This window comes from Strongylocentrotus purpuratus, unplaced genomic scaffold (assembly GCF_000002235.5).
Source record: "Strongylocentrotus purpuratus isolate Spur 01 unplaced genomic scaffold, Spur_5.0 spur5_contig_816, whole genome shotgun sequence".
In the NCBI taxonomy this organism is placed as follows: domain Eukaryota; kingdom Metazoa; phylum Echinodermata; class Echinoidea; order Camarodonta; family Strongylocentrotidae; genus Strongylocentrotus; species Strongylocentrotus purpuratus.
In genome coordinates, this window is record NW_022145520.1 from 1610001 (window position 1) to 1615743 (window position 5743).

General features: G+C 37.2%; 1 long non-coding RNA gene across 2 annotated transcripts; it reads right to left on the minus strand.

Moving 5' to 3' along the window:
- Positions 1 to 1445: 1445 nt before the first annotated feature.
- LOC105444241 lies at positions 1446 to 4825 on the minus strand. 2 transcript variants are annotated; one of them, XR_973007.2, is made up of 3 exons: positions 4599 to 4825; positions 2436 to 2666; positions 1446 to 1541 (listed from the first exon to the last, which is right to left on the minus strand). It is a non-coding gene; the product is annotated as an uncharacterized LOC105444241 (long non-coding RNA). The 2 variants fall into 2 exon arrangements; XR_973008.2 differs by lacking the exon at positions 4599 to 4825 and adding an exon at positions 2809 to 3083.
- Positions 4826 to 5743: the final 918 nt, after the last annotated feature.

Consider the following 5743-nt stretch of genomic DNA (forward strand, 5'->3'; position numbering starts at 1 on the left):
ATTAATTTTTTCAGCTCATGCTCCCATTTCATTCACCATCTTTAATACAGCACAGGCTTTCAGTTACACTACTGTCACACCTTATTTCTTTCCTCGACTTTCAACAAGTTCTCTTTGTTGCGTTCTCATTCTTTATGCATGGCGTACCTTGTTCTGCCCTAGCAACAGGCACTTTTTCTTCTCTCATTGCCTTGGTTCTCTTCACCTCTCACCTTTGAACTATCTAACCTGCTCACCTCATCTATCGTAATTGATTTCATGTTATAAGTTTAGAGAATAAATCTTCTGTGTTACTTTACTTAAGGAGAGCGGTTAGTTTGGTTTTCATGCAGAATGTTTAGCGATTGTTTTTGTTCAGCTTTCTGTGTGCCGATCAAAATATACATGTTGCACTACCAACATGTATTATTCACATCGCATTTCCTCTTAATTTGTCAAAGGCTTAAGAAATCTATTAGTAGTTTTCTTAACACAAGTAATATTGGTACCCATTTGGTCTAGTTAAGGCATCAACAGTAACAAGAGGATAACATAATCTGTCATATTTGGTAGACTTATGAAATACCTGTGCAGTTTTAATTTCCTCAACATTTTTCTCACTGCCAATCCTGATCTGAGAATCCAAGTCTGGAAATCCAGCTCTCTAAATGCTGCAAATCCCAATCTGCTTTGCCGATCTGTCAATCTCACTGATCTGGTAATCTCACTGATCTGGTATCCCTGATCTGCAATGCTGATCTTGAACTGCAAATCCTGAGCTGTGAATCCTGATTATAATAGGGGAAAAGAATGTAATTTTATGATACATTAGGTGGTGTCACACAGAGGCCAAAAATCCGGATTTTAGTGATCCAGATTTTAGTTATCCTCTTAATTGCTGTCTGTCATCAATTATCCTGTTAAAAATCCTCTAACAAAACAAGAAAATTCTCCCTTGAAAGGATTTTTCAAGGGATTTTTAAGGGATTTTTCTGTGTGACACCACCTAGTGTTAATTCACAGAGAATATCATAAACTATCCAATAACATTAACAAATTCCTGTGTAAACTGCTGTCTGTTTTCCTATTCCATTTCATACGTCAATTCCCATCCTCGACTCATTTTTCTTTTACAATTTTTTACATTGTGGACCGTTAAAGCTCATCTGTACTAGTTTATAAGAGGGATAAGACCACCCTGCAAGGTCACTGGACAGGTGGTTATCTCATCAACTCAGCTCTCAATTAACATAAGAAAAAGAGGATCATGGGGGACCAGTGGTCACCGATAAGGCATTGTTTTCTATATAGAGGGAGCAAGTAGCTACAATACAAGTACAGTACCTAGTACAGTGTGGCTTTAAGACATACAATAGATAGAATACCCCCTCCCCTGCAAACATTCTGATTTCAACTCAAGCCTTTATTTAAATGCATAATCATGATAATGTTCAATTGGAACTTGTTTTCAAACTAATTTATTTCACTTACTTACCTTTTGATAACTTTTCATCACAATTTGGACAGCCATGATCACTAATCTTCTCGGTCAGGTCCGCAATCTAAAGAGGGGGCATTTATGAAAAGAAAATGATATAATATTTTTACACTTTTGGAGTACAACATTTTAATGCTGCTTGTAAGTGTCGGCTTGCATGGTGATGTAGATATACAGTAGGCTTGCGGATGCATGCACCGTGCACTCCTGACGACGGATAGTCAACCTGTTCGAAACATCGAGCCACTCATCCTCTCCAAGCGCTATAGTTCTCCTTATAACTGTGAGGCAAGAAAGATAACAGACAGTCCTTTTCAGGACTACACAACCCCAAGAAAGATTACCGAGTCAGAGTCCTTTCCAGGACTCCTCAACCCTCCTCTCTCTCTCACATGGTGCACCCGCAAGACTACTGTATAACATTTTATAAGGATATAAACATGATTGGGTCTTAAAGCCCCACTGCACTAGTTTGGCCACAGGATTAGACCTCCCTGCATGGTCACTGACAGGTGGTTATCTCATCAAATAAGCTCTCAATTAACATAAGAAAAAGGGGATCATGGGATGGTCACCGATTACCGGTAAGCATTGTTTGCTATAGAGGGCACAAGTAGCTTTAACTTAGTGCAGTGGGGCTTTAAGGTAGATATGGGCCAGTGCCGCCTCCCTCCCCCCCCCAAAAAAAAAAAAAAAATAAATAAATAAATAACAAAAAAAAAATAATAATAATAATAATAAATAAATAAATAAATTTAAAATAAATCAATCGATCAAAAGGTGAATACAACTGCTACAATCTATACAATCTAAATGCAATTAATGATGCACATCATTTGTCAATGAAAAACAATTTTACTCGTGATCGTGTCCATCTTTCATTCATAAATCAAATGAAGACATAAAATGTTTGAAAATAGAAATGATTTTTCATACAAGAAAAAAAAGGGAAATTTACCATAGCATCACCCGCAAACTAAAGTTGTCAATCCCTCAAGTAGCCTCTTTGCCGGGACGGTTGAGGTACAAATTTGTGCAGAGGCCTTGCTTGGTTTCAGCAGCTTTGTCGCACATGTCTCTTGAAGTGAGTCAAGTGAGTTGGATCCACCTGTTTCAACACCTCCCTTCTCCGATGTACCGCAGTGCGGCGGATTTCTCGGCGCCCAATTCTCGAAGAGACGTATGTCGTCTGCAATAAATTGAAAAGACGATTAGCGATGATCGATATTCATCTGTAAACTATCATGATGCATGGTTAATGTGATATTACACATACTTCACAATCAGTTCACATTGTCATGTCCACTTCGTTTCCTTTCGTGTCAACTTACAACGATAACGGATACTTTCAGGGACTTGACTTTCAGTTGACTCGAGACAATCGCACCAATATTCAATTATCGTACTGCGCGTCCTACATGTTCAAATTCAACTGCGTACTTCTTTGACAAATGCATAGTAACGAACTATTTCATGCACCTGTTTCACGTTATTGCATTTCGATGAATAGCAGAATGTAGATTACATGCATCTGGTCACTCAAGCGAAATTGCTTGTCCGACCTCTAACAAAATAGTTCCTAATTCTAATATGATTATGATATCGGCATTTTATTGATTTACAATAACTTTTAAATATGAATCCTTTACAAAATTGGCCAATTCACGCGAGTGTAGATGCACTATACAGCCTTTTTGTCGCCCTTAAAAGGCATGAAAGGTTCAATACCCCAAATGCCTACAAGACCGACAAACTGTCCAAAAAAAAATCTTTTCCTATATGAATGTTCTTCTTTTCTTCTTTCTGTCCTTATACATTATATTTGATCTTCTTCCACTTATCGTAAGTACAATATGTTTTTGTATCTTTGCTTTGTTTTTTCCTTCTTTCCTTTTCTCATGTTGCGGTTTCTCATACATTTGTTGTAATCCAACCTTCAATTATTCCTTCTGCATTTCTTTCATTTTCTTGTTTTACTCCGCTGTTTCTATGTCCCGAGTTATTTTTGCTTAACTGTATATATTTTTTTCCTGCATTTTTCCAAATATAATAACAGAACTACAAAGAACATAATTATAAACGTAAAGTATGAAACAAAACATGCAAACAATGATAATTTCATGTCAAAATGTTTTAATAATAAAAACCCTTATTAACCCTTCTTTCATCTTTCATCTGTTATCTTTCTGTCCTTCCCTACTATTTCTAGTTTTGTTCTCTAATTTATCTTTCTACCGGCCTCGATTTTCCTTTATTACTCGCGATATGGTGGTTTATTTAATTTCCGTTCTTAATCTTCTTGTTTGTCTTTGCTTGTGTTTTTCTTTGTTTTATCGGTCTCGCGGGTGTATGGTCTACTAAAGGCCGTCTTATAAAGTTATATATTTCACATCAGAAATACAAAGATAATCCCGCATTAATACTCTACTCTTTACCCGTGTCATGCATTCAACAGTATGACAACAAAGTTAATAATTCCCACTTATGTGTTCACTAGCTATGTCAAATGTTTAATCAAACGTGCACTAATTTAACTCATCCTAAAAAAGAATACTTCTTTTATCCAGCCATTGTAGTCACCGTCGAAATTATGCCTACTTCAGAAACTCATTCACGTATTGCTCGTTACTTTCTATATTTTCCTCTTCCTTCACCACTCTTCTTTATTCTTTCTTTCTGATCTTCCTCCTTCCTCTTAGTACTTCTTCCTTCCTTCTTTTTTCTTCTTCCCTCTTCCTTCTTCCTTCTTTCTTCTTCCCTCTTTCCTCTTCCCGAGAAGAAAGAGAAGGAAGAGAAGGATGAGGGGAATAATAAGGAAGAAGGGAGAATGAATAATGAGAAAGGAGGAAGGAGGGAGGAAGAAGGAAGAAAGAGGGAAGGAGGAAGAGGGAAGAGGGAAGAAGAGGGCTCATTCTCCCTTCTTATTATTCCCCTCATCCTTCTCTTAATTTCTTCTTCTCCTACTTCTTCTTCTTCTTTTTCTTCTTCTTATTTGGTTCCTCTGCCTCCTTCCATCCTGAAGTCTTGCAGAGTATTTAAATGTACACCTCAATTTAAAACACTTCTCAGACACCCATTAAATAACAGACTTGTAATCAATTAATTACAATGAGCAACTTACTAGTCAATATTATGTCCGTGTCAGCAAGGTGTCGACTAAGGTGCGGCCTCGACAGATCTACGTTCGTAGTAGTTCCATGGTTTGCCGACCTCCTTCTTAGGTGTCCGAGAGTTGCAGTGATAAGATCCGGGATAAAATACCCCCAAAAATCTTCTCAAATCTTCTCCAGGACCAAATCACCCAAAACTATATCCTTCCACCTTCTAATGAATATTCAGAACCTATACCAACTGACAATAGACCATTTTCGTAATGTAACCAAATTTAATGCACAATCTTTGTCAAGTGGTTACAAATAATTTCATCCACCTGTTATGAATAAATGTATTTCAGTAGTCAAAATGGAATTGCATACATTACGTGTTGTTGGTGAGAACAAGTCATAATGTTTGTCCAACCCAGCAATAATGGGTAATAATTCAATGCCATGCAATTCGCATTCTGACTATTGAAATACAATTATTTGTAGGTAGGCCTACAGGTGATTGAAAAAAATTGTAACACGGCACTTAACAAAGATTTATACATTACATTTGATTACATTACAAAAAGATCTATTTGTAAATTCATTCACCATATGGTTCAAATGAACTGATTTTATGCAACTCGAACATGTTCCAATGCAAAAGAACAGGTCATTTCTTTATCAGGTTCCAAGCGACATTATACAAATAACGCACGTCCCAGAGTGCAATAGCGGTGAATGCAGTACGCGCGAGGTTTCTTTAGATTGGTGCCGCTCTGTGCAACGAGCCGCTTGCGGCGAGTTGACAGTGCGAACCATCTGAAGAAACCGAGCGTTTACTGCATTTACGTTTTGCACATCAGGGTCAAGTGCGTTATTTGTTTTATAAAATAGCGACACAAATAGCAAAAACGAAACTTTAGATCTAATAAGTTAGAGTCTACGAGAGTTCGATCTAGATCTAGATCTAGAGTTATGTTGGTTCTAGACCTACTTCTAATTAGACTAAGAGTAAGACCTTGCAGGCTTACCAAAAAGTCAATGGGATTCATTGCCTTGATTAAAAATAAAATCCATACAGTGGGTCTAGAGACGAGTCTACATCAGACAGCTGAAATTCCTGGCTTCATTATAAAATCCAAAAGTCAAAACAGGCCTAAATCCAAGGCAAAAGTAAAAT